Source organism: Oratosquilla oratoria, chromosome 14, assembly GCF_046742065.1.
Source record: "Oratosquilla oratoria isolate Oo_2021 chromosome 14, ASM4674206v1, whole genome shotgun sequence".
NCBI lineage: Eukaryota > Metazoa > Arthropoda > Malacostraca > Stomatopoda > Squillidae > Oratosquilla > Oratosquilla oratoria.
The window spans coordinates 19,770,726-19,795,491 of NC_134790.1; the positions used below are offsets into that span (position 1 = coordinate 19,770,726).

Sequence of the window (24,766 nt, forward strand, 5' to 3'; positions counted from 1 at the left end):
TGAACATGTTGACGATCGGAGCCGGCTTAAGGAGTAAGAGGAGGAGGAGGGGGGTGGGAGGAAGAAGAGGAGGAGAAAGGAGTAGGAGGAGGAGGGGTGGGAGGGGGTAGGAGGAAGAGGAGGAGGGGTAGGAGGAAGAGGAAGAAGAGGGGATAGGAGGAAGAGGAAGGAGGGGGTAGGAGGAAGAGGAAGAGGAGGCTGAGGAGGAGGGGGGTAGGAGGAGGAGGGGAACCCGTTCTCTGTCATATTGATAATTATTCAATGTAACGGGTTTTTGAAGACGTATATACCTTCCTTCTGCACAGAGGCAGCTGCAGCGTTGCCGGTATGCAGCTGCTTTCAGCTGACCGGGAGCCGAACCCGGACTTTTGGACAGCTGGTCGCGGTGGTAGCAGATGGCATGCATCACGAGTGTCTTGAGGTCGTTTCATGTTGGGTAGAATAGTCTGGTTTTAGGAAGAATAAAAAAAGTTGGAAAAATAGACGTGGGAGTCTTAAATTTAAATTTTTTCTTTAATGTGCTTTGATAGTCTCCGTTTTCTGAATAAGATTGTACAAAGGTTGATTGGCAAAGAGCAACATGTTGTTCTCTATTGAAACAAAAATTCGTAATGATGATTTAGTCCCTGCATGTGTGTGTCTGGTTCAGGCACAGAATCTGTTGTCTGTTATCAAGTTTATTTTATTATTATTATTATTATTATTATTTTGGCCAACCTACGTGGTAAGGGGGCTTTGATAGATAATAATGTAGGCATGTTATTTTGTTGTATATAATTCTTATTTAATTTTATTTTGTATTTTTATTTATTTATTGTGTTTACTGTTATGAGATCACTTGGTACAGACATTCATGGCCAGTGATATTTCCTTATATGGTCATTCATAGCGAGTTATTCGCAACTTCTTCCTGGTTAATTGATTGCTCATTCATAGTCTTCCTAAAAATGTTTACATATTTTACCTGCCCTTTTAGATATTTCCTTGTTTTGTTTTCAGCCTCGTCGTGCGTGGCGTTTTTGTATTTTTATTTGTATATATTTTTATTATGTATTTTGTCTGAATTTTTCCTCGTTTCATCAATGTATGTTTTGCAGGTATTGGTCAACTGTCATCTGCCCCGTTGTTGTGTTTTTGTCCGTCACGAGTAAGGTTGAAGAACAATGGCGATATGAACGTGAGTACATAGATTTGTTGTTTAAAAAATTGCCTTTTGCGACGATAGCGTCAAAGGATTGTATTCTGCCAAGAAATTGCCAAGGATTCACAGGCGTCATAGTACTGCAAGCCGTTACAGCCTCCCTTGAGCAAGGAAATTGTATGTGTGTGTGTGTGTGTGTGTGTGTGTAAGGTCACAACATTACCCCCCCAAGATCGGGTCATATATGCTATGAAATTGCCATCTTCGTATGTATTAGCTGTAGATCACGAGTCCAGCACGTGGTCCAAGACAGTTTCTCTTCCTTACCCTGTATAGGAACTTGTGTCCGTCAGTATATTAGTGACTTCTGGCCCCCCTACAGACCAGAGTTACTTTGTATTCATTTATAATTGAAGACTAATTTCCTCCCAGGAAAATAGTTTTTTTCACATTTAACTTTTGCTCTTCGTTCTGCTTCTCTCTTTAAATCTCTCGTTTATCAAGGATAGAAGCGCTGGTTATCGTCGATGAAATAGAGTACAATCCCTTCGCTCCCCCCCCCCCCCTCACAATTTTGTGAATGTGGTTTTAGAAGCGAAAATATTTAGTTTAAATTGGGCGGAGTGGCAGCGAAAGCTTGTAGACCTTTAATTAGTGGTGGTGGAGGAGGAGTTGAAGGAAGTGGAGGAGGAGGAGGAGTTGAGATGAGGTCGGGTGTCCAGCAGATACTAATGTGTTGTTTCAGGTCATGGTTTCAAGTGGTTGGTTGTTTTCGTCTTGGAAATGGGAGAGAGCGAGAGAGAGGATAGGGTGTAGGGGGGGGAGTGTTTGCGTGTGTGCGTGCGTGCGCGCGCATTAACCCGGTTGTGTTTTACTCGTTAGATTTTATTCTCGTCGTGTCCCGTCTCGGCTTTCTTCGTCCAAGGCCATGTTTTCATTTTTAATGATCTTGTGTAGATACGGGTGTTTGTAGCTGTCATTGTGTTTGTGTCTGTGTCTGTGTTTTAAGCTGAAAGTTACTTGAACAGGTGCATTTGAATGCTCAAGGTAATTGTTGTCGCAACCAGGCTTCATTAACACATTCTTTGATGTATTTCCACGTGAGTGAGAGCGTACGGGTCATAGTACTAGGCCTTGTGCGTGCCCGTGCGTACGTATATGAATGGGGACTAGGATTAACAGGCTGAGGGTCTGGGACCGACCGAATGTCCTTATATGGAGGGAGGGCAGGAGGCTGAAAAGGAGAAGGTTGGATGGGAGTTTGATGAGATTGGCCAAGGGAGGTTGGGTTGGGTTGGGTAGCCGGATGGCAGGTTGGGGTGATTGGTTGGGTAGCGATGCCCTTTTGTGGGAATTTTCCATAAATTTGTGGGAGAAATTTGCTCATATGGGATGTTTTGTGAGCAAATTATATGTTACAATGATCTTGTTTGTGTATACAATAATAACTACATTTTGTGAGAAAATGTGGCAAATTTTTGTGAGAAATTTGCTCACATGGGATGTTTTGTGAGCAAATTATATGTTTTGCAATGAACTTATTTGTGTATATAATCATTCCTTCTTTTTGTGGGAAAAATGTGGAAATCCAGATTTCCTTGTGGGGAATTTTGGGGGACAAAATCTCACTCGATTGTGGGAACTGGCATAGGTCACTTTGTCAACACTGTCGGGGAGTCAGGTAGATATCTCCCTGAGTCACACTGGCTAAGGTGGAAGGAGAAGGCGGGTGTTGATTCACCTTGTAAGGTGTAAGGTGGTTGAGGGTTACCTGCTTCGAGTCTTTGGCTCGGTGACGCCCCTTGAGGGATTTTGTCCTGGCCAAGACCAGACGGCTCTAGTCGGTTTAGGGGATTAAATGGAAGAGATTATGGAAATCCGCCAGGAGTCTGGAAAGGTCGTCTTTCCGGCTCAGAATGAAAAACAAGTTTGTAAGACAAGACGACGAGAGGTGATGGTGGGCAATCGCGGGAGAGAGAGAGAATGGTGGGCAAACGCGAGCTTGAGAGAGAGAAAGAGAGAGAATGGTGGGCAAACGCGAGCTTGAGAGAGAGAAAGAAAGAGAGAGAGAGAGAATGGTGGGCAAACGCGAGCTTGAGAGAGAGAGAGAGGGGGGGCGGGCAAACGCGAGCTTGAGGGAGAGAGAGAGAGAGAGAGAGAGAGAGAGAGAGAGAGAGAGAGAGAGAGAGAGAGAGAGGAGAATGTCGGGGTGAGCGTTTGATGACATCCTTGAAGTTTCTAGAACTCGGAGATGTCCACCTCGCGTATTCTAGTTCAAAGCAAAATGCCATGGACGTTCTTGTACGATGTTCTAACATTTTCAGCGAGGAGAAAGGGAGAATGGGCCGCCCTTTGTGTTTCCTTCTCGGCAGTTGTTTCTCGTTATTGTTTTCGTTATTTTCGTTTCTCTGCGTTGGGAGGAGGTCCCCCGTTTAGGTTCTGGGGATTTGTGAGGATCTTAGCTAGTAGGCATTACCTGCGGCCGGGGATGCCACCTTTGCCCTGTGTTCACGGAGAGCCATAAGTGTGAGTGACCTATAACAGTGGAATAGGACCATTTATTTATTTATTATTTTTATTTTATTATTATTATTATTTTATTTATTTTATTATTTATTTATTTATTATTATTATTTTTTATTATTATTATTATTATTATTTTTTTGTATGGTGATTTTAAAAAGCGCACTAAACAAGGAGAAGAAATGCCCATGAAATCAACCGAAGTGCCATTGTGAAGACGTGGGCAAGAGGGGAACTGTATTCTTTTGCACGACTGTACCCGATGGAACGTGCCAGTCATGATCTATTGTCAATAGGTTCGTCCTCAGATGTCTGCGCTTGTAAAAGTTTTTTCCCCCTCATTGTATCTTCGTGAAAAAAACAAAAACAAAAACAAAAACACCAGGTGAGAGGACCATAAGCACTCTAGAAGGAATTGTTTATTTGTTTATTTGTAAGTTTGTTTATTTTGAATTTTCTTCGCAATTGATTTCATAGTTATAGAAGTGGGAGGACTGTCTCTCTCTCTCTCTCTCTCTCTCTCTCTCTCTCTCTCTCTCTCTCTCTCTCTCTCTCTCTCTCTCTCTCTCTCTCTCTCCTCTCTCTCTCTCTCTCCGCTCTCTCCGCTCTCTACCTCTCTCTTGTCTACGTTAGCTGAGATTTTATCCAGCATGGGATCCGCAGGGTAAAAATAATCTTTTCCTGGAAATTTAAATCCACCGGAAAATACTTTAAACTGGTTTCAGTCCGGACTGTGCCGAGCCTTCCAGCCGTCCGACCGTCACATGCATGTGAGACGGGGGACGGATCGCGTCGCTTTTGTCGCACGTACGTGACAGACACAGACAGACTCCTCGCCGTCGTTGCGTCACGCCATGTCGCGTCGTGTGACGTCATGTCGCGTCGCGTGACGTCATGTCGCGTCGCGTAGGAGCGATACACGTTCTTGTATTCTGTGGTGATGACCTTGTTTATGTTCTTTGACCCGGGGATCGTATGATGGCGGTGGGGGGGAGGGGGGAGGGGGAGGGGGGGCGAACGTGCCGATTGCCATGGCATGACAAGCACACTCTTATAAGAATGGCTGTGATGGCGGAGGTCCAAAGGAGAGAAATATGTGACTTGGTATATGCTTGTGCATTCTCTCTCTCTCTCTCTCTATCTCTCTCTCCTCTCTCTCCTCTCTCTCTCTCTTTCTCTCTCTCTCTCCTCTCCTCTCACTCTCTCTCCTCTCTCTCCCGTAGACGCGAATGTGTGCACCCGTGCATGCATGCATGTATGCATGCACGAGAGTGACTGCATGGCTAGTTATAGAGGAACGAGGTTAACTGCATTGGTACGTGGTTATATCAAGAGGTTCACGGCACACTTAAACGCCTTGGACGGTGAGTGTTGGGTTTATATTTGTGAACGTAGTTAGGAGGGTTTAAGCCCCGAGTTGGGGGTTAGCGTGTGGGGTTACCTGCTTAACATGCATTGGGTTGCTTTCTCTTTGGGTGGAATGTGGAGACTCAAGTGGCTGTTCCGGTCTCTGCGTGCCAGCATATGCTGCTCCTGCTGCATGCTTGCGAGCCTGTCAGCATGCACGAGTGTGTATGTTCGTTTGTTCGTGTGTGTGTGTATGTGTGTGTGTGTGTGTGTGTGTGTGTGTGTGTGTGTGTTTGTTTCACCATTCACCATGGTTTTGGATCACGTGTTGCACTCCTGATCGACAGTTATTAACCTCCCGGATGAGAGCTCAGAGCTTGTATGACCGATTTATGGGTAATACTGTCACCTTACACGCACTCACACAACTCCCCGCCCACGAGAGTTGGAGTAACACCGCGCAGCGAAGCGATACTGAAATTATTTCAGCCCTGGGCGGAAGTCGAACCCGGACCGCCGTATTGGCAGGCGAAAACTCCAACCATAGCGCCACGAGATTGTGTGTGTGTGTGTGTGTGTGTGTGTGCGTGCGTGCGTGTGTGTGTGTGCGTGTTGGGTGCGTACGTGCGTTTGTGTGTTCACGGTCTGTATTTTTGTTTACAAATCAGGGCGTTATGAGAACGGTCAGGTGAGTATTGGAGGGGTAGGTAGGAAGGTGGGAGGGCAAGGGGGATGCAAGTAGTCGTAGGCTTGACATGCGTGTGCTTGCTTGCTTGCATTCCTGTGTGTGCGTGTGAGAGATGTATTAATGGATTCGATTTTATCCACCAAGAGTTGGATTGTGCTTGTCATTTCATAGATGTGGTTGGGGGGTACTTAGGGGTTTGTGCCCTTTACGATGAAGCCCAGTTAAGGTGAATAAAATCGTGCGGCGACAGCTGGGATGGGACTTCACCGGGTGGGTGATGTGCGCCACGATGATGAATGAAATAGCCTGGCGCCAGCCTGAATAAGAGGGAAAAGTCTTACACGATACAGAAGGGGGAAGGGAGGATATTGGGCTGGGATGGGGGAGGGAGGATATTGGGATGGGGTGGGGTGGGGAGGATATTGGGCTGGGATGGGGGAGGGAGGATATTAGGCTGGGATGGGGGAAGGAGGATATTGGGCTGGTATGGGGTGGGGAGGATATTGTGCTGGGGTGGGGTGGGGAGAATATTAGGCTGGGATTGGGAGGTGGATATTAGGCTGGGATGGGGGGAGGATATTAGGCTGGGATGGGGTGGGGAGGATATTGAGCTGGGATGGGGAGGAGGATATTTGAGCTGGGATGGGGAGGAGGATATTTGAGCTGGGATGGGGAGGGGGGATATTGTGCTGGGATTGGGATGGGGTGGGGAGGATATTTAGCTGGGATGGGGTGGGGAGGATATTGAGCTGGGATGGGGTGGGGAGGATATTGAGCTGGGATGGGATGGGGTGGGGAAGATATTGAGCTGGGATGGGGAGGGGGGATATTGAGCTGGGATGGGGTGGGGAGGATATTTAGCTGGAATGGGGTGGGGAGGATATTGAGCTGGGATGGGGTGGGGAGGATATTGAGCTGGGGTGGGGAAGATATTGAGCTGGGATGGGGGAGGGGGGATATTGAGCTGGGATGGAGGAGGGGGATATTGGATTGGGATATAACCCGTTCTCTAGCCAAAGGGATGCCACAGAGATGAGTTGAATCGCTTGACGACAGAGAAGATCTAAGGTAAAATGCCATCTGGTACGGAAGGTGCATTGGCTGGCGCCACAGATCGTCTGGCGACAGAGAGGATCTAAGGTAAAGTGTCATCTGGTACGAAAGGTACCTCGGCTGGCGCCACAGATCGTCTGGCGACAGAGAAGATCTAAGGTAAAGTGTCATCTGGTACGAAAGGTACCTCGGCTGGCGCCACAGATCGTCTGGCGACAGAGAGGATCGAAGGTAAAGTGTCATCTGGTACGAAAGGTGTGTCGGTTGGCGCCACAGATCACCGACCCCAAGACTGGAGAACGGGGCCCGGGGCATCACGCCACCTGGACCAAGTCTGCTGCCACATGTTTGGAGAATTTACCTCGAGAATTTTATGTTGTTGATTTATTTGGTTATCTACGTATTTACTTGTTCTTGTTGGGGGAAAAAGGGGGAACAGGCATTTCTGTGGGGTTAATATGTACTGTTGGGATGTTTATATATATATATATATATATATATATATATATATATGTGTGTGTGTGTGTGTGTGTGTGTGTGTGTGTGTGTGTGTGTTTTTCACTAGTTACGTGCCAGCGAAGGTTCGAGTTCTTAGCTTGGCCCCGTATCAATTTCTGCATGTATGCCTCCTCAAGTTACTCGACATTCATGGCTTAGAATTAAAGTGAATTGTGGTTGATATATATATATATATATATATATATATATATATATATATATATATATATATATATATATATATATATATATATATATATATATATGTTGTGTGTGGTGTTTATAACATAATGATAAATAGATATATTTATTGTCATTTCCTTCCGGTGTAGGATGTTCAAGCTAGGGAATTTTAGAGTCCGATATGGGGATGTTTGAGCGTTGGTCTAGGGAATTTCTGGCCTTGAGTTGGAGGGAGCACTGACCGAGACCCCGGAGTGAAAGTGGAGGGCGGGTGGATGAGGTGGATTAGTCGTGCCCCCCTCCCCCCTCTCCGTCTTCTTTTAAACCCTTTCGCCAAGGTGATGCCTCCCCCACTCTCCTCCACTACCCTAGGCAAGCTCCCCCGTGAGTTGAATGGAATCGCCTGTTGTATGTCGTATTCGAAGCCCGTTTGCCAAAAATAACTTTCTGTTTATTTATTTTGTTTTGTTTATTATTTTTATTTTGTCTTAGTATTATTTTTTTATTTCTATATACCAGGGATTTTCCTCTAGTATGGTCGGGTGTTTGTGAGAACAATATCTTTGAATGTTGCAAATCAACAAATGAACGAGTGACCGACCCGGTGGACTTGTAGAGCAACCTAACCGTGTGGTCTGTTATGAGACGAATAAAATCTTCCAACGTTGACCAGAATAAAATCATTAGTATTAATGTTTAATCGAGATAGTTGGAATACGAATGGAGCAATGGTTTCGTGAAATGTTCTACTCCGTCTTGTATGATTTTTGTTTTATTTATATATTTATTTGTGTGTTTATATTTATAAAGTTATTCACGTATAATTTTATTAGTTTGTGTGTTTATATTTGTATATTCATTCATGTACTGTTTTTATTTTATTATGTATATATGTGTGTGTTTATAGTTATGTATTTATTCGTTTATTTGTGTGTGTGTGTGTGTGTGTATATATATATATATATGTATATATATATATATATTTATATATTGTAAAGAATTAATCCGTTTGACCCACAACAATTTCGAGAGCGACCCACATTCAGGTAATATCGTTCAACTGACGAAAACTGATTTTATTTTTTCTTATGAATGTTTTATTTATTCTTAAACTTATTTCACTGGTCTGTCTCAGCAGGGCAGTCAGCCTCAAAATCGAGACAAATATAGTTTGATAGCGAAAGGTTAGCGAAGGCGACAAACATCTTGAGACGAGAAACGGATGTGGGAAGGAAATAAGCCATGAGGTAGAACCAGATTATAGACTTTACATTCCCTTCCATTTGATCAGCGCCAAATATAGATTATTTGTGTCACAGGTGGAGAGGGATGGAGGAAGAGAGAGAGAGAGAGAGAGAGAGAGAGAGAGAGAGAGAGAGAGAGAGAGAGAGAGAGAGAGAGAGAGAGGTCTTCCTTTCCCTACCTTTCCCTTCTTTTCCCTTCCCCTTCCTTTCCCTTCCTTTCCCCTCCCTTTCCCTCCCATTCCCTTCCTTTCCCTCCCTTCCCCCTCCCTCCAATTCCCTTCCTTTCCCTCCCTTCCCCCTCCCTCCAATTCCCTTCCGTTCCCTCCCTTTACCTTCCGTTCCCTCCCTTTACCTTCCTTTCCCTTCCCTTCCCTCCCATTCCCTCCCATCCCTTCCCATCCTTTCCCATCCCTTCCCTTCTCCCTTCCTTCTATCCTCCCTTATTCCCATTTCTCTCCTTTCCTCCCATCTTCCCATCATCAGATACCTTTTCCTACTCTTGATATTCAAGAATCTCCTCTCCTCCCCTTAGACCTCTCGCCCTCCCCCCCTCACTCCACTTCCCCTACCACCACCTCCTCCTCCTCCTCCTCCTCCTCCTCCTCCTCCCACCATCACCGAGGCTGCCCGAGGAGTAGGTTCGAGTTGTAACACTATGGGAGGAATGTAGATTGTTGAGGGCGTTAGAAGGGGAGGAGTGGTAATTGATTGTGCCTGTGTGTGTGTGTGTGTGTGTGTGTGTGTGTGTGTGTGTGTGTGTGTGAGTGATTCACCATGGTCTTGGATCACGTGTTGCACTCGTGATCGACAGTTATTAACTTCCCGGATGAGAGCTCAGAGCTCGTATGACCGATCTATGGGTAATACTGACCACACGCACACACACATACACACACCCAACTCCCCGCCCACGAGAGATGGAGTAATGGCTCGCAGCGCAGCGATACTTAAATTATTTCAGCGCTGGGCGGGATTCGAACCCGGACCGCTGTTTTGGTAGGCGAGAACTTTAACCACTGCGCCACGAGGTTGTGTGTGTGTGTGTATGTATATGTATGTATGTGTACGTATGTTTATTTCCAATATACAGGATAAGAACTACGCTCGTAAGGTCCCATTTCAATGGTTCGACCACTCAAACTTGCCTTTACATTAGTTTACATTGGGTCTGTGCGCGCGCGCGTGCGTGTGCGTTTATGCGTACGCACACGAGCGCGTACATGGGATGTGTGTGCAAGTGTCTGAGCGTCCATGTTTCGTCGTGTAAGATAGGGTATAGATGACTCATCACGGGAGAAATATATATATAAAAAGGGGAATTCCCAGTCCCGTCCCAGGGTTCTCTGTTCTGTCTCCAAGGCTGATAAGGGCTGATATGGGTAATTGGAGTCAATTAATATACTTCTGTCTTGGTTTCTGTGTCTCTATACCAATAGGATCTAGATACATTAAATGAATGTAAGTTGCTTCGAAGGGGGATGTATATTGCTGAAGCCGTTCAAGGTGCAGGCTAGGTATAGGTATTATACAAGGATAATTGAGTGTTATGGAATATGAACACGGTATACAAGCACACTACTACTACCTGTACTACAACTACTACTACTACTATTGCTATTACGATTCTACTACTAGTACAATTACTACTAACTCTACTATTACTGTTCTACCATTACTACTATTACTACTACTACTGCTTCTACTACTACTACTATTTTTTTTATTCTACTACTACTACTACTACTAATACTACCACCACTACTACTACTACGATGACTACTACTACTACTACTATTACTACTACTATTACTTTTTTTCTAAATACGTCCTCCATCCTCATGGAACTATTACTACTACTACTACTACTACTACTACTACTACTACTACTACTACTACTACTACTACTACTACTAATACTACTACTACTACCACCACCACCACTGCCATGGGGGCACCTCCAGGCACCGTGACACGGGCTCGCACCCCCTTGTGGGCCCCAGGTGACTCACCACCCCACCCGCTGCTCCCCAGTGTTTGCTGATGCAAGCGGTCTTTGTCCCGCACCTCTCGTCGGGTTGTGGGTCTCGTCGGGTTATAGGTGTCGTGCAGGTGCTACGAGCATCTGTACCTCGCTTCTCAGTCAGCGTGGGTGTTAGGAGAACGAGGAGGAGGAGGAAGAGGAGGAGGAGGGAGTAGTGGGTGTGGTTGTGGTTGTGAATATGGTTAGGGACAGAACAGGCTTGCGTTGTTGGGGTTTGATTTCTGTGAGGGAGAGAGGAATGGATAGGGCCTAAGTGGTGGAGAGAGGAGGAAGAGGGAGAGGGAGAGGAGGAGAAGACGTTGCGTAAGGTCGACCAGGCTCACGAATAAGGGGAGGAGAGGAGGGAGGGAGGGAGGGGGTCACTAGGGTACGAACTGCGAGGAGGAGGAGGGGGGAGGAGGAGGAGGAGGGGGAAAGGGAAGGGAGAAGGAAGGCGCCGTTCCACCCCCCTTAAATCGGCCCCCAATCCTCCTCCTACCCTCCCCTCTCCTCTTCTCCTTCCTCTTCCCCCTCCTCCTTCCTCCCTCCCCCGCCCTTCCTCCCTCACTGCTGAGTCACGTCCTGTCGGGAGCTGAGGAGGGGAAGCAGCAGGAGCAGGCGAGGAGAGAGGAGGAGGAGGAGGAGGCACTGTTGCGTTGCCTCCTCCTCGACCCTGGTCCTCATCCTCAAACTCAAACTCATTCTCATCCCCAACCTCATCTTCATGACCATCCTTATCCTCATCACCATCCTCAACCGTATCTTCATCACCATCTACATCCTCATCACCATCCTCAACCTCATCCTCATCACCATCCACATCCTCATCCTCGTCACCATCCTCATCCTCGTCACCATCCTCATCCTTGTCACCATCCTCAACACCATCCTCAACCTCATCACCATCCTCATCAACATCCTCAACCTCATCACCATCCTCATCAACATCCTCAACCTCGTCACCATCCTCATCCTCATCCTCAACACCATCCTCATGCTCATCCATCACTTGCCTCTCAATGTCTTCCCCTTTCCTTGCCCCTTCCTATCTCCATTTCTCTTTCAAGTCCGCCCTCCTCTTCCCTCCTATCCTTCCCTCCACTTCCCTCCACTTTCCTCCTGTCCTCTTCCCCAATCTTGTTATCCCATCTCCTTCTCCCATGTTTTCCCTTTTTTTCCTTCCCTCCTCCTTTCCCTCCTTCCCTCCTTCCTTCCTTCCTTCGTCCTTTCTCCCTTCCTTTCTCCCTTCCTATCTTCCTTCCTATCTTCCTACTTTCCTTCCTTCCTTACCTTCCCACTGTATCCTCTTTACTCCCTCCCCCCACATTTCCCTCTCGTCTTTTTTTTTCCATCCCCGGTCATGATTACACCGCCATATCCGAGTATAGACAATTTCCTCCTTTTGACCCACATACTCTACGCCGCTTCCTTTATCCCCGTCGTTTCCTTTGGACATCCTCATCTCACTCATTCACCTTCATTCAACGCGTTTCCCCCCCCTCTGTATCTGGTCGCCCTGACCCCCCCCCCTATTCGTCGTACCACCCCCTCCCCCTAATTCGTCGTACAGCTCACCCCCTATTCCCCCCTACCGACACCTACAACCACACATGCCATCGCCTTACTTTCTGCGTTTCCCTTTTCAATTTCTCCTTACCCCGTTCCCTTCCCTGGCCCCTTAACCGTTTCCCATTTTCCTCTTCCCCCTTTTACTCGTTTTCTCTTAGCCCCTTTATGCATTCCCTTGTTCTCCTTGACCTTTATCCATTCCCGTCTCCATTTTATTTTCTTGCCCCCTTTACCTTACATTTCCTCCTCTCCCATTTAATATTTTCTCTCCTTTCCCCATTTCCTCTCTTTTAATATTTTCTCCCCGTCTTTCGCTTTATATTTCCTCCTGTGATTAACATTTGTCCTTCTCTCTTGTGCATTTTCTCTCTACATTTTCTCTTTCTGTTTTTATTCCACATTTTTCCGTATCCTCCCCCTCTCCCTCGCGTCTCAGCTTCTCTCCCACAATCACACATAATCCAGACCTTACTCAACATCCGGGCTTGTATATTTACGTCTCCCCCTCCCCCCTTACGTCCCCCTTCCCCCCATCGTCCCCATCCTCCATCGTCCCCCTTCCCCCATCGTCCCCACCCTCCATCGTCCCCCTTCCCCCCATCGTCCCCCTTCCCCCCATCGTCCCCACCCTCCATCGTCCCCCTTCCCCCCATCGTCCCCACCCTCCATATACTCCCTCGTGTACCCTTAGCTCCTCATACACATCTCACACATCCCGCTTTTGCCTCAAAATTCTCCCCCTACCACCTCGTGTCCCCCCCCTCCTGGACCTATTTACCCCTCCCCCCAGTACCTCACACTCCCTCCCTCCCTCCCCCCAATGCACAGCCCCCTTCCGCATTCGTTTTCACTTTCTCTTTCATTTCCTGTGTACAGTACAGTGTTTCTTCCTTCCCCCGTTTAATGTCCTGCTCAATTTTCCCACTCGTGTTTTTCTTCTATTTCTTTTTTCTTTCTCTTTTTCTTTTTTCTTCAGACAAAGAATTTTCCTCCTTCCACGTCCCGCGTGTTTTCGCTTCGTTGCCCTCTTGTCTCGGTTTTTCCGGTCGTTTTTTTTTTTTCTCCGTCTGTCGGTCTTCCAGGTATCTTGCTCCATTTAACCAGTAGTCTATTAACCATTACTCCTCCTCCTCCTCCTTCTCTTCCACCTCTTTCATTCTAACCCTCCCTCATCCCTCCCTCCTTCCCTCCTTCACTCTCTGTCTTCCTCTCTCCCTCTCTTCCATCCTTCTTTGTCGTATGACTCTTTTTCTTCCATTCCTTGTTCCCATTTTCTTCATCTTCGTTTTCTTCGACTTCATCTCTCCAGTACCAACGGGGGAGAAGGATTCCACGGAAATGAATGAGACATCCTGATAGCGAAAGTGCCACCCGGTATGGTAGGGGTTCATCGAGATCGGTTGCCATGGGGACCGGTGGAACAACTTCGCGACCTTAATAAAATTAATTTAATTGCCAACACCACTACTACTACCACCATCAATATCACCACCACTGTCACCACTACCATCACTACTACTACTATTACTACTGCAACTACTACTACTACTACTACTACTACTACTACTACTACTACTACTACTACTACTACTACTACCACCACCACCACCACCCTCCACTCCCTCCATTCCTCGTCTTCCTTCACCGATTGGTGATCCAGTCAGCCAACCAGCAAGAGCCTTTGGAAAGTGTGTACAGGAAGAGAGTACGTTATTTAAACACCCCGGTCGTGTGTGGGGGGGGAAGGGGGATTCGAGGACAGGAGAGGGGGAGGGGAAAGGGGGAGGGGGTCGAGAAAAGTGGGGAGAGGGGTGGGGGTGGGGGGTCCCCAGGGGAAGTCGACCTAATGAAGGCGATTAGCGACCCATTACCCGCCACGTCAACTAAGGAAAGTCTCAGGGGTTGACGGAGATGGGAACTGGGATCAAGTTGGGCTTGTGACACGAGTATTGGGTGTGGTTATGAGTTATGGACTGCTGTTGCTCAGGTATTGTTATGGGTTTATGGGGATGGGGGTAGATTATGGGGAGACTGGTCAGGATTGTGGGATATGAATATTGATGTAGATCTTTAGGATTAGAGTATGGATTATGGGATTATTATTATTTTTTTTTGTATGGTCATGTACTTTGGGCTATGGGTTAAAGGTTATCGCGGTGTACGTGCACATAGAGAATTTGGGGCATTGGATATAGTATAGAAAATTATAAGGGTATTGATACTACATTTCGGACTGTGGGATTGGGTTTGTGTATCTTTAGATTTTGGATTATGGGTTTTAGGTTGTTTATTGGCTACCTCCCTTATAAGGGGAAAAAAGCCATTGATATATGTATGTACGTATGTATGTGTATAAGATTTATAAACTTGGAGTTATATTGACAAGAATTTTTTGGGTTGTAGATGAGTTATTGCCTGGTTATTGGGTCGTAATTTGAGGCCATGGGTACGGGTTATGGGTAAATTGCCTGGATTTGTTGGACGAAGTTCTGGGTGTAATGACTGTGTGTTACACGTCTTCATTAGTAGTCCTGGTTGCAGGTCTTGGGTAAATTGTCTGGATTTGTCGGACGAAGTTCTGGGTTGTATACAGATCTGGGTGTAATCATGGACTGTGTGTGTTAACACGTCTTCATTAGTAGTCCTGGTTGCAAGGCTTGGGTTGTGGCGTGTTAGGTTTAAAATCGTCACGGGCCACGGAACCGGAAAGCAGCTTTCTCTATTGGTATTCTGCCGACGCGCGCTGTCCTCTCTCTCATTCATTCTACCATTTGTGGGTCGTAGCGAGAGATGGAATAAAAATAGCATGACAGCAGGTAGAATGAATTATGCGAGACATGTAATAGGGAAAAGGTCGTTTTTTTATGTTTTAGTCAATGATTTTATTTATTTATTTATTTATTGTTATAAGCGGTTAAACGTGCGTACGACAGCGAGAGTTGATAGGGATTAGGAATTTCTGCATTTAACGTTGTAGGTTTGTTGTTCGTGCGCGCGCGCACACACACACACACACACACACACACACACACACACACACACACACACACACACACACACACACACACACACACACACACACACACACACACACACACACACACACACACACACACACACACACACACACACACACACACACACACTTTCCCCTACTGCCTTTTCTCCTCCTTCCTGGTAGGCCTACTGTATGTAGGTCTCCAGTGGCTTCCACTGGTTCCAGATGATATTCCCAATGTCTCCCCCCACTCTCTCTCTCTCTCTCTCTCTCTCTCTCTCTCTCTCTCTCTCTCTCTCTCTCTCTCTCTCTCTCTCTCTCTCTCTCTTTCTTCTTTCTTCTTTCTTCCTCTCTCTCTTTTTTTTTCTCTCTCTCTCTTTCTCTTTCTCCTTTCTTCCTCTCCCCTTCTTTCTTCCTCTCCCCTTTTTTCTTCCTCTCCCCTCAATCCCTCTCTCTCTCTCTCTCTCTCTCTCTCTCTCTCTCTCTCTCTCTCTCTCTCTCTCTCTCTCTCTCTCACACACACACACACACACACACACACACACACACACACACAGCCTACTCACATAAACATTAATTTGCCACGTGTTTATGTTTGCTTCCTGTTCGGCCGGGCCTGCCGCCCACCTGCAGGCGGGCGAGCGCGTCCATGCTTGATTTGGGGGGTCGTGGGGGTGGGGGTGGGGGGTCGGAGGGGGAGACATTTCGTCCCCAGCCAAATTCAGTCAGCACAGTCAGGGTGGTGATGATAGTTGGTAGTGGTGAGAAGAATGATAACGATGATTATTCGTTGTTGGTGGTGAGATGTCACGTGACTATTTGTTCTGTCTACAGTAAAAGAAATAGTATTTAATAGTAGTTATTGATTTGAATATGATGTATTTTTTCGTATAGTAGTACAGTGTGAATATATGTATAATTGTATAAACTGTGTGTGTGTGTGTCAGTGTGTGTTTTAGTCCTTAGTAGGTCATAGTTGCTTGGTTCCAGACCCACCAATCAGCGTGCATTTGGATGATGACGTCATGAAATGCGTGGCGTGACCCCCCTCCCCCCCTTCTCGCCGGCCAGATGTTCCAGCGTGACGCCACGACCAGATGGCTTGATTATATTGATTTCATTCCCGTGTGGTCCCGATCTCGTCTCTTAAACGATTTGTTTTTATTGAAATTATTTGTACCTTTCGATTGTTGGCATTGTTGATGGTATTGTTCAAGGTAACATTTTATTCGTTTATATATATATATATATATATATATATATATATATATATATATATATGTATATATATATATATATATATATATATATATATTATATTATAGAAATTATTTGTTCCCGATTACTATTGCCATCGTCAGTTGTTACTGTTATGCTTATGTTTATTTATTTATTTGTTTATTTTTATTTCTTGAGGTGGGTAGTTTGCTATTTGGGTCGGAAATATCTGTCGGTAGCTTCTTTGATCACCAAATTTAACGCTGACGCAAGTCTGCATCATTTCCATCCCTGTCGCTAGTCAGCTCGTTCTGAGTGTCGACGCTGACGCATTTTGCTGACCACCTTTCTGCCGCATAGGCCACATACACCTGAATAAAATCGTGTGACGCCAGCCAGAATAAAGACATAGAGCGTCACTGGGTACGGGGTGGAGTTAACGGAGCACTTGTGTGGTATGTTTGGTATTTACACTTGTGCCATTGTTCTCCCCGGCCTCGACGTTTGTTGTTCTTCGTTTCATGTTCCTGTCCCGTGAGCTTCCTGCGTTTTTTGGTTCATGTCATCATGTTTCGTGTTTCAGTGTGTTTATTTTTATATTTAGCTATTTTTTAGGGGCCTGTATCGTGTTGACACTGAAACTAGTAACCTGATTGTAGCAGGAATATATATATATATATATATATATATATATATATATATATATATATATATATATATATATATGTATATATATATGTATATATATATATGTGTATATATATATATATATATATATATATATATATATATATATATATATCTGGGACGAAATAATAGTAGTACATTTGTGAAACACAAGAAGAACCCACAGTAGAAATTAAGAAAAGGAAACCAAGAAGAAAGTATAACTTCTATATTTCGGCTAATAGCTATAGCCCTCTTCAAGAAAGTACAAGATACAAGAATCGTTTGATTCTGTTAAGATGAAAGTGAGGCAAGAACATCTTGCCCGTCATCTACCCATGTTCCTTCCCCGCTTTCATCTAACAGTATTTAAGTCTCAAACGACTCTGGTATCTTGTACTTTCCTGAAAAGGGCTATATCTATTAGCAGAAATATAGAATGTTAACTTTCTTCTTAGTTCCCCTTTTTAATTCCGACTGTGGGTTCTTCGTGCGCACACACACACACACACACACACACACACACACACACACACACACACACACACACACACACACACACACACACACAAACATATATATATATATATATATATATATATATATATATATATAATGTGTGTGTGTGTGTGTGTGTGTTTGTATGCATGGTTCATTTGTAAGTGCCATTGTGTCGATAGCGGTTGTGTTTGGGTTTCCTGTTCAGTTTCTCTTCGTGCTTTTAACTGCGAGAGCGTTTGAAGGTGACTTTCGGGGGCTGTCGTGGCGTGGAAAGTCACAGACACACGCGCGCACACACACACACACACACACACACACACACACACACACACACACACACACACACACACACACACACACACACACAGTGTGTATGTATTCGTGTGATTGAGGTTGGTTGTACTTCGATTATGCCATGATTGAAGAATGGCGAGTGTGGCTTTGCGATGTCATGAGGCAGTGTGACATCATCGTTGTGACGTCCTGGGCGTGACGTAATTATGACGTCTTTGTAGACGTAACACGTGGCATCATGACCTACACAATGCAAATTCAGTGCTGACAGAAATCTTCCCACAAATCCTTTACTACGCGGACCCGTCATCGATCATTTGTATTTTATTAATTTATTTATTTATTTTTGATTTTTTTATTGCAGAGGGCAGGTTATTTTTAACGTATTATTCTCCACCCCGTTCCGTCTGACAGACTAAAATAGAAATAGTCTAGACAATTTTTTTCCTCGTCATTACCCTTTTCGCGACAAATTTCCTAACGAGCTGTTTCAGATCATTCGGCTGAAGTGCAACAAGTGCTTGCACCTCACGCTTGGCGGCTTCAGGTCATGAAATCCTGAAATGCACAAGTCTGGCGCCAACCAAACCAAAATATTGGAATCTTTACTAACTCGTTTTAAGCTTCCACAATTCCGTTTCCTCAGTTGAATAACATCGTCAAACGTTAAGTATTTTTTTAAACTGAGAAGTCTTGAGAAGAGGGCAGGGACGGCGTCCTTTATTGATTTTATTACATTAGTCGCTGGGTGATTTAATTCATCTCTGGGTGGAGGCGGATTCTACGTTATTCAGTGGGTTTGCACGTGACGTATAGTTACAGTTTTTACGGGTGTTACTGTGGCTGATTATAGCCTGGGGAAGTGGCAATCACTACCAGGTGTTAGGGGGGGGGGTTCGAACCCGGGTCGACGTAGTTATGGGGTGAGTCCGATTTTTTTTAAGGGGGGGGGGCTGTTATCTACTGGTGTATGCTTAAACGAAAATGTGGGATACCCACATCCCATCGCAAATAACTGTCATGTTTCCGGTGAACATGTCTGTAATAACTGACACGATGCTGTTGTGTTGCTTCAAACCAACCACACACACACACACACACACACACACACACACACACACACACACACACACACACACACACACACACACACACACACACACACACACACACACACACACACACACACACACACACACACACACACACACACACACACACACACACAATCTTTTTTGGTGTAGGGACAGTAGACAACCCACATCATGGAAAATATTCTTGCTCGAACCTGCTTGTCGGTGCAGGTTTTTGCAATGGCGTCGGAGCGACAAAAGGATAACTGTGAATTCCAGACAGACTTACCTCATCTCACTTTTGGTTCCTGACCCAAACTTCGCCTGACATAGAATGAATGATCGCAAATTCCTTAACATGTGGTGTCACCGTTTTCAGACAAGTTCGGCCAAAGGAGGGAAGTTTCGGGTTGCGTGATCGAAACGTTTTGGAAGCAAGGATAATGTTTGGTATCGAAGTTTGCATACCAAAGAATGAATTGTTGCAGGTGCGTTAGTAAGTGTTGTCACTCTTGTCTCAAAAGTTGTTCATGGGAGGGGGATTGTTAAATAACATGAACGAAGATTTTTGGAATCAAGACCAATACTTATCGAAATTTTCTTGCCACACTGTGTAATGAATAATTACAGATATGGTAAGAAATGTTGACACTTTTCGTAAAGGTTCGGTAAAAGGGGGCTTATATTGGATTAAATGAATGAAGTATTTTGGTATCAATGACATTGCTTGTTATATATCGGCACTGTGCCACCGTGAATCATGGTCCGTTCCAACGATTCTCATTAATAAACCTCACGTAATGGCAACATCGTAACAACTCTGGATTGGCTGGTGCACTGAGCGTTCGAGTTTAACAGCCAGTCAGCCACAGTTATGACAAGGATATTGCAGTAATGTGAGGTTTATTATTTACAGCCCCAGGGGACATTTGCTCCCCTACCCTCACCCAAAGGGCTCCAGGGAGATAAATAAATCGCCCGGCGCTAGCCAAAATAAAAATATGAAAAACAATAAGTCCTGAAGATGTTAATCGAAGTAGGTTTTGAACTTTACGTTACTAAGAGGGTGGGGACGACATGGGGATGAATAATATCGTTTGGCGCCAGAGGAATCTTGTTTCATTCCCGAAGAAGCATCACACAGGAACTGAAGAAGTAATCTTCCGGTGCGAGCCAGAATAAAATAAATCAGAACTACCACTGGGAGCGGAAACGGTTAATCCGGTCAAAAGATGGGGTTACTGTAGTTGTAGCCGGCCATTTGACTGCGCATCTCCCAAAACCGGTTTTTTGTTCTTCCGTGGGCAGGACAGCTAACGGAGATACAGGATAGACAATCACAACCCAAGGACGTCGACGATCACAAAACCTGTGTGTGTGTGTGTGTGTGTGTGTGTGTGTGTGTGTGTGTGTGTGTAGGGCTTCCGCCACACCCAATGGTATGCGGAAATCCGGAGTCACGTAACGCGTACTTTCCGGTATCGCGTAACTCGGAAACGCGTAATTCGCAACTACGCGGTCGCGCAACTCGCAACTACGCGGTCGCGTCTCCACACTTAGCCGTGCTGACTAACGGAACTCGAGCTGTCAGGAATCAGGTACAAGGTGTGTATTGCTTAATAGTACCCTCCCCCTAATTTCCCATGATTTGTAATATTGCACAATATTATTGATAGTCCATGAATAGTATTGAACATTATAAGTGGGACACTATTAATATCATTAAGATTTGTCTATAAGGTCGTATAGAAGCCGCCAACTTGATTTCCCTACCGGACTTCTCTATCTATCTATCTATCTATCTATATATCTCTGCTATCGCCAGGCACTTTTGGGGATGGTTAAAGCCAGAAGATTCTATTCAGCAGAGGATAGTTGATGAAAACTCCGAAGACTGCGAAAGATTTAAACAGAATTTATACGGTGTGTTTGTTTTGTCTGCCGCTTAGCGATTTCATTCAACGAGGAAAAATGTAAAGGTTGTTCTTGGAACAAGTCCCTGAATCCCAGATGAAATCAGGATGTCCCAGGACATTCCTGGCAAGACTTATTGCGCAGTGTCTAACCCTCCAACGCTCGGGGTGCCCCGTGCGAGTCGAACGAATTCGTCCTAGCGTACATGTACATGCGTACATATTATACATCTCTGGGAAAACTTATGCTCGTTGGATTCGTTATTGGGATTTTGCTGTACATTTGAGATATAAATGTACACATGCATTCGTACATGCCAAAAGATCACAAAGCCACGTGATCAAATAAATTGCTGAAGCCGGAAAATAAATATAATTCCCAAGCGCTTTCGTGATATTTCACATCTTCAGGGGAATACAAAAGAAAAAAGTTACACATGGTATATGAGAGGTTTGAAAATAAACTGGGAAAGGTGCAATACACATCGAGAAAATGTAACAAATAAATACAAAAAGTAAAATTATTTTTGAAAAAATGTAATATGATTATAAATTTTGTCCATGATAAAATGATCCAATTTAAGAATCCCATAGCTAATATTAATGTCAGAACCTTCAGATTTTTTTTTTATCAAACAACTTTCAATGATGTTCCTATTGGCAAGTGAATCACATGACATGATGAATGAAGAATTAGACCAAGAAATACAATGATCAAAATCTCGTATATGAACAAACAGCGCTTGGGAATTTTAGTTTCTTTTTCGGTTATCCGCATTACATTCGCACATATGTACGTACATACATTACAAAGGAGGAGCATGTCGACAGACCTTTTGGTCCATAACTAGGTCGGATGCGGAAAAAATGATAATGATAGATAAATAGATAAAAGAAAAACATATAATAATGAATACATAAAAACAATGGTATGTGCCTCAGATGTTACAACGGCTGTCAAAGCAAACAGTCTCATAGTTTTGTGTGCTACACATCGATGACAGCGGCCCAGTAGGGATGTGAGCCAGATTTTAAACACAGGAAATTCCAAGAAGATTGGTAAGGCAATAAAGTCAGCACAGATATCAATAACAAAAACGAATCACCCGGGATTTCTATTTCTATTTCTTCTTCTTCTTCTTCTTCTTCTTCTTCTTCTTCTTCTTCTTCTTCTTCTTCTTCTTCTTCTTCTTCTTCTTCTTCTTCTTCTTCTTCGCCCTTTTCCTATTCTTCTTTTTCCTATTTTCTTCCTATTCTTTTTCCAATTTTTTATTTTTCTTCCTCCTCCTATTCTTCTTCCTATTATTCTTCCTATTCTTTCTTCTTCAGTATGAAGGCAAGAACATTCTTGGTGCGGTACATCACGACTTACGTTAAAAAAAATTGTAATTTCTTCCTTATACATTCTGTGACCGAGGCTGTGAGAAACGTGAGAGTATTTAGTCATTTCTGTCCACTCTGGTCTCTCTTAATCCGGCCATTCTTCCTCAAGTCACGAACCTTTTGCCTTTAACCATATGATGTTGCCATCTATTGAGTTCGTCACTGACATAAAGGATGGGAATGTGGAACACAGAAGAAAACGGTTTTGGACGGATGAGTACCGTGCATTTTTTTTTTTGCTGAGGTTTAGCGTGTTTGTACATGCAGATGAAGAAAGTATGCCATGTACATACATATGTATTACACATAGACGCATACACACATACGTACACACTACACACACACACACACTCATATATATATATATATATATATATATATATACATATATATATAATATATATATGTATGTATGTATTGTGTGTGTGTTTATGCACTCAGTTGTTTCTCAAAGCTGAATAAAATCTGGTGCCAAAGTCTTTGAATCTATCGATTTTGATATAAAGTGTATGAAGGTGTTATAGTGGTAGTTTTTCGTCAGTAGGATCCCCTCAGTCCCATTCACACACGGAGGATGGGTGAGGCGAGTCCCTTAGAAAAATCGTCTGTTTTTTTTAACCAGAACAAACACATCAAATCAATGGTTTCGAATGGGTTATAAGTATAAAAGATTGAGCCATCATCGCGGCTTGTAAACACCATAAATAAGCAATAAATAACAAGACTATAAATAAGCTTCAAAGCAAAGTACTTTTCCCGCCATTATGCCTAATACAACTGGATGAATGGCTTCGTGAGAGGTGTCAGAGAGCGTAGTTCGTCGTTCACTCAATAGATGGCAGTGTCGCCTTTGTTTATTTGTCTGCAGTAGGATGTAAATAAATATTGTTTAATCCATCGTCGCCTTGATTGAGCAGTTATGTACGCAGTTATTGTTGATATACAAAAATAAACAATCAATGAGGCGAGAAATAGTCGCTAATGTAAATTTGGTTGTCAGATCCCTGAGTTTAAGTTATGTCACAAATGGAAAAAAGATATGTACAGGTATTAGATTATTCATTTATTAATTATTTATTATGTATGTTTATTTTCATTGGTGTTTAGTACAAATTATTATTTGTCCATTTGTTATTGTTTGTTTATTATTATTTATGTTTATTATTATCTGCTTATTATAATTTATTTTATTTTTTCGCATCAGCCCTAGTTATGGACCAAAAGGTCTACTGTCGATAAAAAGAATTGATGAATAGAAATTGTGTGTATTCGGTCGTCTGTGCACATTTTTGTTTACGTGTGTGTGCATTGTGTGTGTATGCGCGTTGTGTACATTGTTCCTTTGCTGGTACTCACGTATGAGTTTCCAGTTGGGGGAAGTCAACCAGCTGTCGACCAGCTGGCGATACATCACGACGCTTCGGTCGTCCTTGTGGTAATGAAGGAAAACTTGTTCACGGTGACCGTTATGTGTGTGTGTGTGTGTGTGTGTGTGTGTGTGTGTGTGTGTGTGTGTGTTTTAGATAAGACTTTCTGATGGAGGCGATCAGCTGATGCCCTTGCCCCCCCCTCTCCTGCTCTCTCTCTCTCTCTCTCTCTCTCTCTCTCTCTCTCTCTCTCTCTCTCTCTCTCTCTCTCTCTCTCTCTCTCTCTCTCTCTCTCTCTTCTCTCGCTTCCCTCTCTTCCGTCCCTCCGCACACACATAACGGCTACAGCTAGTGCATCCTTGGCAAACATCTTCAAAATCCTTCCCCTTTAAAGCTGAACCACAGTCGAAACCCGTATGGTAAGGAATGTTGCTCGCATATGCATGTGCCCCTGTCACAGGAACGGTTGTGATGCAAGTTTTGCCATAAAGAATGGGAAATGCTTGATATGCCACAAAAATGCTAATTGTGGATGAAGAATTCTGTCTAGTCTTTGTAACTGTTGTCTCTTCGCTATGTAATGAATTTATATGAGCAGCCAGAATATAGTGTAAATTTGCGTGTTAAATGAAATGTGACGTTAAGTTTACAGAAATGGTCAGATTTGTCCTTTCGGGACAGATGAGTGGTTGGGGGATAAACGGGTTATTTGTGGTTATTTTCTAAGGGAAAACAGTTGATCAATGTTCTAAGGAGTAAAGCGCCTTTTGTATTATCGTGTATCACAAGAGGCTGTCGTGTTACTCATCATTTCCACGTCACACGAGTGTAAACACTCACACTACAGTTCAAGAGATTAAATTTTACCAAGTCTCGTTGAAATTGTCATCCGAGTCGACATGACGTCACGTCGCTTTCAATCTGATTGCGACTTTGACAAGGCGACATGACATCACTGGTAAGCTCCGCCCCCTTGCACGTGATCAGACCGTTTACATTAGAATTTGATACGAGTCGTAATTAGTGGGGTCTCGACCTATATCTAGTTCACTGGGTCATGACCACTTGTCCGTGGGACATCATACCC

The 24,766-nt window shown here is 44.2% G+C and overlaps 1 protein-coding gene across 3 annotated transcripts in view; it reads left to right on the top strand.

Annotated features, from left to right (window-relative positions):
- The window catches only part of crp (transcription factor cropped), a 143,594-nt gene that overhangs the window by 46,349 nt on the left and 72,479 nt on the right, over positions 1 to 24,766 (top strand). Inside the window, exon 1 of one of the 3 annotated variants that reach the window (XM_076197810.1) lies at positions 1,098 to 1,177. The exons of the other annotated variants lie outside the window; for them this stretch is intronic. The gene's annotated coding sequence lies outside the window, so the exon portion shown is untranslated. Of the gene's footprint in view, positions 1 to 1,097; positions 1,178 to 24,766 lie in introns of those variants that run through there. 3 annotated transcript variants of the gene reach the window in all.